The sequence below is a fragment of the Mus musculus genome, chromosome 17, assembly GCF_000001635.26.
Source record: "Mus musculus strain C57BL/6J chromosome 17, GRCm38.p6 C57BL/6J".
In the NCBI taxonomy this organism is placed as follows: domain Eukaryota; kingdom Metazoa; phylum Chordata; class Mammalia; order Rodentia; family Muridae; genus Mus; species Mus musculus.
In genome coordinates, this window is record NC_000083.6 from 27169585 (window position 1) to 27185045 (window position 15461).

Genomic DNA, 15461 nt, shown 5'->3' on the forward strand with positions numbered 1-15461 from the left:
GGAAGATGAGCTGGGGGGTAGGTATATGAACATCTGGCCAGGGAGAGATGGTGTGGGGTAAAGGGCATACATCAGGTCTAGACTGCCCCGGGTCAGCCTTCCCTTCTATCCTTTAGGTTGACCAAGCTGTGTCCCTCTCAAAGCCTGGCTGGCAAGAGAAACATCTGACTGTGGCCACAAAGGCCTAAGTGTACAGAGGAGCTGGGCCAGCTGAGGGAACCTTCACACTGGGCTCCTTTCCCATCTCTGCCCAGGTCCCCTTCTGTGGCCTTCCCCACACGGGACAGGACAGAGTGGGGCCCCACCACAAACGTTCCCCAGTGCCATCAGTGAACTCTGGTTGAACGTGGGGTGCGGCAAATTACGGGATCATCTGAAACTAAAAGGCTTGCGTGTGGGTCTCGGCCTATCCTTTCTCCTTAGCACTTAAAACTACAAGAACAAAAAAGTACAATCAATTCCATGTGTGCCAGTCTCTCCCCAGCCAGGGGTGACCCCAGTTTCCAGGGAAGTGAGCCGGCTTGAGCTCAGCTCCACCCACGGCACAGCTCTGATTACCGTCCTGGTTTCTTCAGCTTTTCCATCTCCTTCCCCCACCCTCAGCTGCCCTCACATGCCTGATCTGGGAAACTTAGAGCCACAGGGGTTGAGCAATCCCTTGAGGGTCTAAAAGGTGTGATGCTTCCCACCCAAGCCAAGTGCCAGTGAGTGGCTGAGCCTGGACTTGAACCCAGGTCTCGAGGAGGGCCACTGTCTGCTTCCTGCTATTGTTATAAAGAGCCAGGTCACCTGTGCCTTCTTTCTCATCTCATTAAGCTCGTCGGGCCCTACTGTGCATCAGAGAGACACAGCTATTACCAAACACCAGAGAGGCTGTGGGAGCTCTTTCTATTACGTAATCAAGTAGGGCACTTTATTTCTGTCCTTGGCCCTGGCCAGCCTCTCTCTGTGCCATTTTTCCAAAGCTTCTCAGATGCCTTTGTTCAGCCGCTCCCCAGGACCTATGTCCTCCCACAGTCCCCTCCCCCAGCCATCCCCAGGTCTTCTGCTCCAGGACTGATGTCTGCCCTGATGAACATGGCTGTCTCCTGGAACCACTGTGTCTGACCGACACCTTTGGTGGTGCTGAGGCTCACACACACTGTCTCTCATTAACCCCAAACATTTCTCCGATGGCTATACCCTTGCCCTGCTCACCAGTCTCCTGCTTCTCAGAGTGACCTCGCTCTGCTTCAGCCCTACGCCTATAAGCCATCCACAGCCTCTCCCTTTTCTCAGACTAAGGTCTCCATCCTGCCTTCAGTGGTACCTCCTCACTGGCCATGGCCCTGGCCCAGTCCCATCCCCCGCTGCTCCATCTAAGCCCAATGTCTCTCCTTCTCCCCTCTGCCTGGTTGCCTTCTCCTCGTGTAGTAGATTCCAGCTTGAGAATCACAGCTGGGAAACCCTCACCTCCTGACACACCTCAGCTGCTCTTGAACATTCAGACTGGCCTGCATGTGGTGGCTCCCTGCTTGTCCCTGCTCCTCCAGGATGGGGCCTGGCCTGCTGATCAGCACTGCAGCATGTTTTATAGCTCTTTTCTGAATGAGTGAATATCTGGCTTGTTCTGATTCTGGCTTCGCAATGTCTGGCCTACAGAGTGAGGGAGTACTTCTCTTCTTGGCTTCTCATAGTTCAGGCTCCAGACTAGGTCACCATGGCCCTGAGGTGTCCCTCCATACTGGTCCCTGTCCCCATGACTCAGTATTCCAGCTCTCAGTCAGTGACAACAGTCTCCAGGATGTGTCATCATCCTGTCCTGCCTGGTAAACACGGGTGGCTGCTGACCAGCAGGAGTTCCAGTGACGCCCCTTCTCCAGCCACGTGAATTGGTGCATGTCTGCAACCCAGGCATCTGGGAGGTGGAGGTGGGAGCATTGGAATTCACGGCCATCTCTGGCTACATAAGGCCAGCCTGGGATACATGAGACCTGGCACCAAAAGCAAACAAATACCACACCTCACCCCAGCACGGGTTGCCCAGCACGGCATGCCCCATCATTTTTTATCAAACCACCAGGATCTTTAGGAAGCCAGCATGAAGTACACTCGAGTCTTGAGAGGCAAGGCCTGAAGGCCAGAAATATGCAGCTTTTCCCACCAGGGTCTCTCTGCAGGCCCGGCCAATCTGGTGCCCAGTCTCAGGTGGAAACATCCCGTCTGGGTACTAGACTCTGCCCCAGCATTTACCTGGGCTCCTGCTGGGTTCTAACAGTTGCATCCCTAAGATCCACTGGGATCTAGATGGTTGTAGCTGCTCCAGCCTTGCCTCCACCTGCTCCAACAAACCCAGGTGTCCAAACTGCAGGATCAGGGGGACTGAACCGTCAGATTGAGGGTCTGCCTGGGAGGCTGTGGTGGTCTCAGCACTTGGATGCCTGGATGGGTGATATCATGGCACCTTTGGCAGGCTGAGTATGCACATGGGCGGGGGTGGCTCTGGGACAAGGAGAGAGGTACTGAGGACATTTGCATTCACATCTACATCTGTGCAGCCATCATTTAGTGGGAACAGCTGGAGAGTTGGTTACTCTGGGCCTCTTTCATTCCCACAACCCCGTGAGGCATCAGGCAGAGACCACTTCACCTGGCTGGGCAGTGGCTGAGCCAGGCTCCAAATCCCACCCCCCATGCCCTATCTTCCTGTCATAATCTCAGCGTTACAGGGATACATCTTCAACCGAGTGTGGTGGCTCATCCCTGTAATCCCAGAATTTGGGAGGCTGGTGCAAGAGGATTGCCATGAATGAGTTCAAGGCCAATGAAACCCAAACAAAACTATAAAACCTAGCCTGTCAATCACCACCGCTCCACACCCCAATGTCAGACAACCAGTAATGAACTGTCCGGGCTTCAAGCAGTCACCTCTGTCCTGGGAGGGCTGTCAGCAGAAATGCCCAACACACCGCATGCGGCTGCAGAGGAAACTGGGTCTTGCCAGTAATAGCAGGTGACAATTTGCTTCTCTAAACTCACAACTAGGGTAAAGGACCTCTGACTGAGGGCGACACAGAACACCTGGGTCTGTGATCTTGAAGCTGAGACAGCTCTCAAGAGAGCTCTCTGTAGATCTTTAACCCAGGGAAGAGTCAGCAATCGTCCCCAAGGACGTAACAGCTGGCCACATTGCCATGTTGTCCCTTGGCTCTTAAGCGTCCCATGAGGAGTATTTGTGAGTCTTCTGTGGTGGCCAAAAGCCAAGAGCATCTGTCGCTAATTTTCCTTCGGTGGGTTGTGGGGCTTAAGCCATCTTCATCTCTTTGCCTAAGCCTTAAGTCCCAGTGATAAACCGAGGCAGGAATCTGCTAGTTTACCCTGGTGGACCAGTGACTGGGCTTTCTGACAGAGTGTAGTTGAAGGTTACAGGCTGTGGGTGCTCCTCCACAAACATCTGGGAGGCTTTTACCCAGCAGGCATGAGGGCTGTCTCATAGAGCCCCTCCCCTAGGCTCCCTGAGACTTTACAACTGGGGGTAGGAATCCACTGTGCACCCAGGTGTAGGTCCCCACCTGCCACGAGGGCTGTTAACAGCCCTCAGGCCCTGCTTGATTAACAAGGGAGCACAGGTGAACTCCCCAAGATGGCGGTTGCTCAGCTCCCAACACCATCCGAGGCAGAGGCCAGCCAGCCCCAGAACCTAGCCTCAGCAGGCGGCTAATCTCTGAGAACTTTTTTCTTTTTCTCCTTTCTCTCCATGTGTTTAAGTTTGTGCTTGTGTGGGGGATGGGGGGGGATGCGTGTGTGTGTGTGTGTGTGTGTGTGTGTGTGTGTGTGGTGTATGCATGTGGGTGAGTGTGGAGGGAAGGCCAGAGGACAAACACAGGGGCTCTTCTTCCTCAGGTGCCACCAACACTGTGTTTTGAGACAGGATCTCTCCATAGCCTGGTCATCTCTAAGTAGGCTAGGCTGCCTGAGCAGTGGGCCCCGGGGATCTTGCTTGGCTCCACCTCTCCAGAGTTGGGATTACAAGTGTGTGCCACCACACCCGGCTTTTGTTTTTTTGTTTTTTGTTTTTTTTTTTAACCTGAGGCTTGGTATTGAACTTGGGTCATCATCTTTGAGTACAGTACCAGCTGGTGGATCTTGCCAGTCTCTTCCCCACACAGCTTGGGTTTGTGGAACTCCAGGAGCCATAGTTTCCTGAGCCTCAGGCTGGGCCTCCTGAGTGCTGAGATTCACCACCACTTTGGGCTCTTTTTGGTTCCTCTTTCCAGAGTCCAGGGCTGCCCCAAAGGCTGCCATCCTTTGGGCCATACAGGAAGTAGGGGGCCCTGCCCCAGGGTGTCTTCCCGCCTTGATTTTTTTTTTTTAAATAGCGTTGTTGGCTAACAGCCTGAGCTAGCTCTGCAGAGAGAAAGTCCCAGAATATCAGAGCTGCAGGGCCATGGAGCCACCTGCTCTGGTCCTTTCATTTCACAGGGGAGGAGAGACAAAGCAACGCTGCTGGAAGATGAAAGGACACTCTGGGCTTCTTGGTGGCCAGAAGAAGAATTGAACTAGTCCCAAGTTCCACCCACGGCCAGCCTCTTACTGCCTGGTGGGTTAGACTGTGTGTGCAGACTCTCCGGGTACAAATCCCTGGCTCTGACCTTCACTGACCGCGAGACCCACCACAGGCAGGCACCTCACTCTCACCAAGCCCCAGTTTCTGATCTGCAAAGCAGGGATGGTTTTTCTTAGCAATACTGTGCCATGCCAACTCAAGGAGAGAACATTTGGTGCCGGCTGACATGGGCCCCCCACATGGTGCAGGCTGACAGGGGATCCCCACACTTGACCTATTTTTTACTGTGACCAGAAAGTGTTGATCCGGGCCTTATGGGAGTCGGAAGCAGTGGAAATATGGCGGTCACACATTCCAACCCTGTATTCAGTCCGTGAATGGTACATTTGGTCACAGTACATAATTGAAGCTAGGGTTATCTCTCAAATTCAAGACATATGAGGAGCTGTGGGACAGGCTGTGGGGATGGGGTGCAGGCTTCCCAGGAGCTGCAGCATATAGGCAGCAGGGCCTTGCAGTTTGCATAGGAGTCCCCAGACAAGGAGTGAAGCGAGCCAGCACTTGGGAGGCAGAGGCAGGCAGATCTGATTCAGAGCCAGCCTGGTCTACAGAGTGAGTTCTAGGATAGCCAGGGGTACACAGAGAGACCCTATCTTGAAAAACCAAACCAGACCAGAAGTGAGTGAGTGTGGGGATGTAGCTCAGCTTCCATGAACAAAACACTGAGATCAGTTCTTGGCACCAACAAACTGGCAAAAAGACTCCCAGCTTGACCACACAGCCCCTGCCTCCAATATGTGTATAGGGCTGGCAGGACGGCTCAGGAGATAAAGGCACTTGCCTTCAAGCCTCATATCCTAGGTTTAGCTTCCAAGTGCCACGTGGAAGAAGACCAGAATCCCGAAAGCCAACCTCTGACCTCTTTGCATTGCAGCATGCACAGCATATATGCAGTGTGTGTGTGTGTGTGTGTGTGTGTGTGTGTGTGAGAGAGAGAGAGAGAGAGAGAGAGAGGAGAATCAAGTAGGGGGAACAACAGCAAGACAGTCAGCACCCATAAAGCCAGAGAGACCTAGAAGAGCAAGATATTTCTGGAAGACTACGGGGTGGCTGCTGAGTGTGTGGGATCCCTTCTTCCTCCCTCCTGGGGTGCCCACATATAAGTGGTAAAGTCAGGACCACAGTTTTTTGAGAACAACACGATACAGTTCCCACAGTCGGCTCATTAGACAGATGAGGAGACCCAGGGGGACCCCCAGAGGTTCCCAGCCAGGCAGTGTTCACCCCTATCTGCCCACCCTCAGGCGTGGCAGGGGAGGGGGGAGGACTCGGAGGGGGTGTGGCTTTCTGGGGAACTCTGCCGCTGGGAGGAGGGTCAGCTGGGGCTGCGGGGGGCTGTGGGAGAGAGGAGCAGCTGGCTGGATGACAGCCTGGGGGCAGCTGGCCCATTATTTATGGCTATTTCTTTGAGAGTCCTTCAGGACCGCTCAGGTAATTGAGTAAGCGAACATGAGCACATGCCGGCGATCATTTAATTGTGGCAGAAAATGAAGTTGGTTGCAGCTGGGGGCTGCCAGCCCTCGTTTCTGCTGAGCTGAGCAAGTGGGGCTGCAGTAGCCATCCATCCTTGGCCCGCCCCCGCCCCATCCCTAGGCTGCTAGCTGAGCCCATGCCTGGGTGCACTAGTGGTCAGGGAATTTGTTCTTTGGAAGCACCACTCTAAAGGCCTCATCTCTGCTCTGGGGGAGGTGTGTATGTGGGGGGGGAGGGGCTCTGTAGACAGTGAAGGGGATGAGGGGAACTCAGGAAGACGGGGAGTTGGATGGGTGCTAGCAGCCCTGGCAGAGACTCAAATCACGATATGTATGACAGCATTATCATCAGACACGTTGAAGCACTTTCCTGTACTAGGCACTAAAGGACCTACCACTGATCCTCTGCTACCCCTGTGGGGAGTGCTAGTTTATCCCATTTCGAAGGTGGAGAAACTGAGGCCCAGGCTCCTCATTGCTCACTCTTGGGAGGCTCTGGGGTTCTGGGGGCCCTTGAAGGGCTTCAGCGGGAGTTCAGCTGAGAGTTAATGAAATGGGGATCCAGAGGAGCCATCCTGAGCCCTAAAGATCCCTCTGTTCTGATTCCACACTAGCTACTCACCTGCTGCCTGGTCCTCCAGGATACAAGCCTAGACTCTGTGTCTGAGGCAAAATGAGGGCTTTCTTGACCTCCCAAACTCTGGCCTTCTTTCTAAACCTTCTGAGGAGGGACAGGCTTGGAACACCCTAAGCCTGGGCATCTTCCTGAACCAAAAGGCCACCACATCTTCAGTGTGAAGCTGGGGAAGGCAGCCTGGGGCTGATGGGAAGGGGGCTGGGTGCAAACCCTAATCCCATGGGACCTCAGGGGAGTCCCTGGAGCTGAGGTGACAATTTAGCAAATCAAAATAGTCCTTTAGTCCTTGGAGGCGAGGCGAGGCTTGAAAGAAGATAGCAAAGACAGCCCTCCTCCTGTCCTCAGGACCTCGGGGTCTCACAGGCTTGGAGATTCTGACAGGGAAAGCACCCACTTCGAAGGATGACACCAGAGAGAGCCAGGATGGTGGTCAGAACCTTGAGGTCTGTAACCCAAGAGAGGAGGCCTAAAGTCTGATCAGAGAGTCTGAGGATGAACTGAAGACAGATAGAAACTCCAAAGAAAAGGCAACCCCTCCCCACAAAAGCAAATCTATTCAATTTAAGGGACTACAGGTTTTACATGGAAAAAATAAAGTGAGACAAAACTCTGTCCTGATTCCCACAGGACCCCAGTGGAGTCATGCTTTCCCGTGGCAGTAAACGTGAGTGCTGGTCTAACAAAATGCTAAGATATGCACAGAGACAGGTGTGGGGAGCTAACACACAAGCCTTATGAAAGTTGACCCCTGTGACCGTGTTACATAGGTTGGACATGCGGATCCAAAATGGTCTGTAGACATGGCAGGGACTGGGAATGGGGCAGAGAGCAACCAATCTTCCTTCATGTTCCACTAAAGAATGTTTTATTTCGTTTTTGACTTTTTTTAAAATTCTTTTTTTAAAGATTTATTTATTTATTTATTTATTTATTTATTTATTTTGGGGAGTTTTCGAGACAGGGTTTCTCTGTATAGCCCTGGCTGTCCTGGAGCTCACTTTGTAGACCAGGCTGGCCTCGAACTCAGAAATCCACCTGCCTCTGCCTCCCGAGTGCTGGGATTAAAGGCGTGCAGCACCATGCCCGGCTTATTTATTTATTTTTTAAAGATTTATTTATTTATTATATGTAAGTACACTGTAGCTGTCCTCAGATACTCCAGAAGAGGGCCATCAGATTTCGTTACAGATGGTTGTGAGCCACCATGTGGTTGCTGGGATTTGAACTCGGAACCTTCGGAAGAACAGTCAGTGCTCTTAACCACTGAGCCATCTCGCCAGCCTTCCCCCCCCCCTTTTTTTTTTTGTCCACATATTATAAAAGTTACACTTCCTGGCTGGTACAGCGCCCACCACACTAGCCAATGACCCAAGTTCAACTACTGGGACCCAAGTGAAGAGGTACGGAGAGAACTAACTCCATAAAGTTATCCGTATACCTGTATACCATGGTATGCACACATGCATACACGTACGTTGTCAACGTCAGCTGCAGCATCCTAATAGCAATAGCAATAGTAATAATAATAATAATATTTATTTATTTATTTATTTATTTGTTTGTTTGTTTGTTTGTTTGTTTGTTTGTTTTTGAGACAGGGTTTCTCTGTGTAGCCCTGGCTGTCCTGGAACTCACTCTGTAGAACAGGCTGGCCTCCAACTCAGAAATCCGCCTGCCTCTGCCTCCTGAGTGCTGGGATTAAAGGCGTGCGCCACCACTCCCGGCTAATAATAATAATAAATTTAAAAGTTACATTTACCACTGGGTGGTTGTGGCACACACCTTTAATCCCAGCACTCTGGAGGCAGAGGCAGGTGCGTCTCTGCAGGGAGCGGTTCTGACCCTTTGATCACAAATCTGCATGTGCTTGCTGTAGGTCTCCAATTGGCTCTTGATCAATCAATAAAGATGCCAGTGACCAATGGCTGGCTGGAAGAGGCGGGACTTCCTGGTTCCTACAGGCGAGGAGAAAGGAAGAGAATCCAGATACTTGGGGGAGAGAGACCGGACAGACTGAGAGCGACAGGGGAGATCTCCCAAAATGTAGACGGAAAGGGAAGCGGCAACTGGGCAACTAAGCTGAGGGCAGATTTAGAGGTGTTAGCCAGGAGTACTGGAGGGAAGGGCTCAGTAGCTGTGAGAGGCTTAGAAGTGCCCAGCCTTCTCAGGAAAAAAAAAAAAAAATCACAAAGGAAAGAAGTTACACTTACTATTTGTGGTGATTTGATTAAGAGTGGTTCCCAAAGGTCTCAAAGGCCCACCCCACTGCCAGCTAGCTCGCTCTGCCTGCTACTTTCAGATAAAGATGTGAACGCTCCACTGTTCCCGCCACCATGTCTTTGCTCCGCCTTCTGGACTCACTCTCTGAAACTGCAAGCCCCTAGATAAACTCTTCTATAGCTTTCCTCAGTCATGGTGCCTTATCGCTGCAACAGAAAAGTAGCAAGGACACCATTCTCTTTGTCCATCCATCCCACTCATCAGGAGTCAACTGGTCTGGGCTATTTAGAGGCAGGACCCCATGCAGCTCAGGCTGCCTGGAACTCTCGGTGACTACGGACGGACAGGGACGAGTTGGTTGGTTACTCCCACTGGTACAATAGTGGCATGAGTATTTTGGGAGTGACCAACCACCTCCTGATTGGATTCCCCGCCCACTCCTCACCAGGCCAAGAACTAGTAGCTGGCTAGGGAGAGGCGCTAGGAGAGAACTTACGACTTTATTGTGCTAAACGGACAATTCTTGTGTTAAACGGTTCCCTAGAGAATTCCCTTTCTGCCCCCAGAACAGTGTAATTCAACATCTATCTGCAGAGCTTTCTGAAGTAGATGTTGATTGACAGCTCGTAACAGCGCAGAGAATCCGAGACAGAGGGCTCAGGCCTAAATGGGCCGCCCTCGTCGAGTCCAAGGATCACTGTGGCAGCACGGAGGGGCAGAAGGACTCAGAGAGGCAGAGGCGATACAGGATTCTCTGAATATGACAAGGCTGTTACCCACGTGAACTCAGAGCTGCTGTGACTGTCTAGCGTGGACAAGAAGCTCACCAATGTTGCTGCCGGGCAGGGGAGAACTGGTTTCCTTCAGGTGCGGCCCCTGAGAGGGGCATCCCATATTCCAGTGGCTGGCTCTCCATCCACACGCATACCGCACACCGCACACCGCCAGCATTAAGTGGATTCAACACTCGGTGAGCCGAGGGGAAGCCGGAAGGGAGGTAGGGAGAGTTGAAGGGGAAGCAGGGTTAGGGTGGATCTCATCAAAACATGTCTTATTTATGTCTAAAGTTCTCAAACAACTTTTTTTTAAAGGAAGAGATGAGAAAAGAAAGGAAAAGACCCCACAGTATGTGTCCCGTGCATCAGACCCCGTTCCCAGGCCTTACCCTGAGAACCACAGAGGTGACGGGGTGGGGGTGGGGGACACCAGGTGGGCGTGGCCAGTGGAGGGTACTGTGGCTGGAGAGCCTGAGCTGGCTCATCAGATCTCTAAAGGCATGTTAAACAGAGAAACCAATTCTGCTAATGGGGCTGATGCGTTAATGGCTGTCTCACCAACCAGCAGTTTCCCACAGACTCAACAGGAGCACCGGAAACCTCCAGGACGTCTGAAGCCAGCATGTGGTTTGTGGCTCCTGGCAAAGTCCCGGAGAAGCGCTGGGAGGGGCTAGAGGTTTTGGCACCAGGCTTCCCCTGGGGTCCTCTGGGCCCAGAATCTTCTGTCTACCAGTGCTCGCGCATGGCGTGTTCTACCTGGATGGTAGTGAGGAAGCAGGGTCTGGTGTGTGTGTAGTGTCTCACATGCATGTGCACATGCTTACACACAGGGTGGTAGTGCGTGAGGCTGGCTGTTGGGTCCTTCAGCACCCCCCTCCCCCAGGGTGGCAATGGAAGCCTCTGGAATTCCCCCTTCTGTAGGGGATTTTAGAACCAGCCTTGGCCAAAGCCTCATTGCCTCAAAATAGTCCCCGGCTGTGGATGATAGCTCCCTCAGGGGCTCTCCTCTGTGACAGACATTTTTTGAAGGTGAGACCCTTGTGGACTTTTACTAAAACAATATAACAACAACAACAAAAACCCACCAGACATAGTGACACATTCCTGTAATCCCAGCATTGGGGACCTTGAGGCAAAGGCACAGAACGTTTGAGGTGAGCTTGGGCTACATAGCAAGGCACTATCTCAAACAAACAAACAAACAAACAAACCCAACAAAATCAAACAAACAAACAAAAACCAAAAACCAAACCAAAACAACAACAACAAAAATCCCAAGGTGCTGGCTCAGGGATTAAAGGCACTTTCTTTTGTTTCCCTTTTGATTTTTTTTTTTGGGGGGGGACAGGGTTTCTCTGTGCAGCCCTGACTGTCCTAGACTTTGCTTTGTAGACCAGGTTGGCCTGGAACACAGATCCACCAGCCTCTGCCTCCTGAGTACTGGAATTAAAGGTGTGCGCCACCACCACCTGACTTCACTTGCTGCTCTTGAAGATAACTACGTGGAGGCTCAGCTATTTGTAAATTCGGTTCCAGGGAATCCAGTGCCCACTCTGGCTTCTGTGGGCACCAGGCATACATGTGGCACACCGACACATGTACATAAAACACACACACACACACACACACACACACACACACACACACACACACATGGCAAAGGTTAAGTGAAAAGAAGGCATTTGTAAGGGGATTTCAGGTTCCATTGGGCTTTGGCATGTTTGGGTGTGGAACAGCGTCTGTGTCCCTAGAGCCACAATTGAACCATTTCACCCCAATCCCTACACACACACACACCGCTGACTGAGTCACTGTCCCTTGTGTTGTCAGAGCCTTCCTGGGATGGAGCTGAAAGTCAGAGGCTGGCTTTCCTTACTCCACTGAGGCCTACCTCTTGAGGACAGGTATCCCCCACTGCTTCTCTGTCCCTTAAGCCCACTCCGTTTGCTCCTGCTTGTCTCGCGGCACACTCCCAAAGGAACATGGGTGGGTTACAGAGGCCAGAAGTGACCACAGTCTCCTGAGGAAGGGACTGGCTCAGACCATCAGTGTTGGTCTGCCTGTGCTCAGCTCCTGGCCTTTCAGGAGGGGAGCAGCCTCCTCCATCCTCAGTCCAGCCTGGAGTTTTCATCCAGCTGGGTGTGGGCCTGAGAAGGGGGAGTGCTGCCATGGAGGGCCGTGGATCCTATCGGCCCCAAATGTAACAGTGGAAAAGGGTCCAAGGCCTCACCCTTTGGATCAGTGGGTCCCGTCTCAGCCACCAGAATGGCTGTTTTGGGGTCCTAGATTTTCTTTTTCAGAAGCCAACACCCCTTCTCTGCCCGTCCCTCCTCTGCTCGCCCCTCCTCTGCCCGCCCCTCCTAGCTAGAGATACTTCCTAAGCCCCTCACTGGATACCTCAGAGTGTACTGTAGGGTGCCCGTCAAGCCCTTGGCCTGGGCCCTGCTCTGAGGCTGCCCATTCTGAACTCTGTCTTCCCGAAGCAGCCAGCATGAGCTGCCACTCCCTTCCCCAGAGCTGGAGGCAGAGGCAAGCTGCAGCTTCCTCCCTCCTGCTGACCCCTGCTGGCTGTCCTCTGTCCACTGGCCTCCCATAGGGCAGTGTGGTGCCTGCAGACTTCCTGCACAGGGAGGCTCACTACTTTACAACGCAGCCTGCCCTGGTCAGTGACAACCTAGCAGCTGCCCTGTAGTCCCAGCCTCATGAGTGACCTAGGAGATAAGGCCTGTGTGACCTAGTCATCAGTTGGGGTGCCATGTCACTTTGAAGTTCGGTGTGGCCTGAAACTCACTCTGAATCCCAGGCTGGCTTTGAACTCGTGTCCTCTGCTTAGCCTCCTGGGTGCAGTGTGTACCTCCATAACCAGCTTATTCCATTTTTTTTTAAACCCATTGCAAGGTGGTCACGAGCAATGTTCCCATTCTACAGACAGGAAGCATGAGGTCTGGACATGAGTCACCCAAAGTCACGTAGTTAGGAAGCCAGAGAATCACAGGGGCTGGGATAGAGATCAGAGTCCCTGACCCTGTCACCTGTGCTGGGGACAGCATGCTATAACATCACACTGGCCTCATGTCCCCGCAGGTTGGGTCTCCCCTCCCACCAGGACCTGGATCTTTGTAGACACACATCTTTGACTTCATGCTCCAGTGCCTTCCTCCTCTCCAGGAGGCCTGGGGGCAGCCATTCCATGGACCAGGGGCTGTCACTCCTCTCGGGCCTTATAAAGGGTAGATGGGGTGGGCTGGCGGGGAGCACAGAGCCATGCCAACAATGTAGGTGGGTCCAGGCAGTCCTGTGCGTACCAACTTTGGCCAGGACCCAAACCTCCACTCAGAGACTGGCACAGGCCAGGGAAATGACATTTTCCTATTGAGCCTCTGCCTGCCTTGCCTGTTGGACCCCTGGTTCCTCAGTGTCCCAGCAGGGATGAGAAGAGAGAGCTGTCGCCCGAGAAAGGGCCTTTCCCCTCCTTCTGAGAGCTGCTAGGTTCCTCTCTCTGCCTATGGAGGCTGGGTGCAAATCAATAAGATGAAATAAACACGTTTGTCCCTGTTACGCTCCATCCTGTTAGATGTACCCCATCTCTCCAGCCTGTCAACTCCTCTTTAGATTCCAGCTCTATCATTGGCCACCCCCACTCCCAACCCGATCTGTGGCATCTGCAAATTTGATAAAGTACCTGATGCGCGTTTGTCTCCAAGGAAGCCCTCCTCCCTCCTGAAGCATAGACCTGCACATAGGCCTGAATGTACATGTGCGCATGCGCACATGCACACACACACACACACACGCACACACACACACACACACATGCTCACACTTCCTGCTTGCCAGCATAGGCCTGTATACATATGTATACACACACACACACACACACACACTTCCCTCTTGCCAGCATAGGCCTGTATACATATGCATACACACACACACACACACACACACTTCCCTCTTGCCAGCATAGGCCTGTATACATATGCATACACACACACACACACACACACACACACACACACACTTCCCTCTTGCCAGCATAGGCCTGTACACATATGCATACACACACACACACACACACACATACACACATACTTCCCTCTTGCCAGCATAGGCCTGTACACATATGCATACACACACACACACTTCCCTCTTGCCAGCATAGGCCTGTATACCTATGCATACACACACACACACACACACACACACACACACACACACACACACTTCCCTCTTGCCAGCATAGGCCTGTATACCTATGCATACACACACACACACACACACACACACACACGCTCATACTTCCCTCTTGCCAGCTGGGCTCATCGCTCTTATTCGGTTACCATCAAGAGCCCATCAGGGATCCAGGGTGCCTGTTCCCATGAAGGCTGGGCCCGTAGGAACTGTGCACACATATAGGCCCGTGTCAGAGCTGGCTGCCTCTACAGCCTGTGACCTGCTGTGTCTTGCTGTCTAAACTATGGCCAAAGTGATCAGCCACCTTAATGCCTTAGCTTTGCTGGGACTGCATATGCTTACCCACACCCACGCCCACGCCCACGCCCACGCCCACACCCACACCCACACCCACACCCAGGTAGGTATGTGGCTGTGACAGTGGCTGCTTTGGCAGAGCTGCACAGGCAAGGCAGCCTCCTTGCCTGCAAACCTGCTGCCTCTCTGCAGGGGATGCTGGCCCGGCTTGGTGGTGACTATATCTGGTGTGACTAACCTGGGAAGCTCCAGCTGCAGCCCTCACTACCGAGCTCACCGTGGCTCTGTGGAAGAAAAGAGAAGGAAAAAAAAAAAAAAAGAACGGCCTGTAGAGGCTAGAAATGACATCAGGCCCCTGGGAGCTGAGGTTCTGTGATTGTGAGCTACCCAGTGTGAGTGCTGGGAGCCAAGCTGGGGTTCTCTGTAAGCTCCTAAGGAGACAGTCATCACCCTCGTCGTCTCTTTGTTTTATAAACATTTTATTAATTAATTAATTATATCTGAGTACATTGTGGCTGTCTTCAGACACACCAGAAGAGGGCATCGGATCCCATTACAGATGGCTGTGAGCCACCATGTGGTTGCTGGGAATTGAACTCAGGACCTCTCGAAGTGCAGTCAGTGCCCTTAAATGCTAAGCCATTTCTCCAGCTCAACATTTTATTTTTAATTGTCTGTCTGTCTGTCTGGATCTGTGCACATGAGTGTGAGTACTCATGGAAGCCAGCAGAGGGCGTTGGGTTTCCCCTGGAGCTGGAGCTGCCTGATCTAGGTCCTAGGAACTGAACTAAGTTGCCACATGTGACCTAGGCATCATGTGCCCACCCAACCCCTGATCCCCTGGAAACCTGGTAGCTTTGAGGGATGAGTCCCCTGAATCCTCCCAACAGAATAGGTGTACAGAGGGTTAGCCAGGCCTGAGTAGGGCCTGTTTCTAAGCTCACTGTCCACACTGATGTGGACACTGGAAATCACCAAGGGAAGTAGGTGGGGGGGGGGGGGTCTTGCAAGATGGGGACTATGTACTACCTCTGAGGGTGACTGTCCTCAGAGCCAAGCAACTGCCAATACAGGGGAGTTCAGCTGGTTCCTCTCCCCAAAAGGATTCCTGCAGCCAGGCTTGCTGACCATGACCACCACCACCACCATCCCTACCCACATTGGAATGGTGGAAAGAGTAAAGAGATCCTACCTAGGCCGAGTATCTAGCCCATTCCCTACCACCTGTCATATACAATGGCACCCCTAACCGCACATGGCTG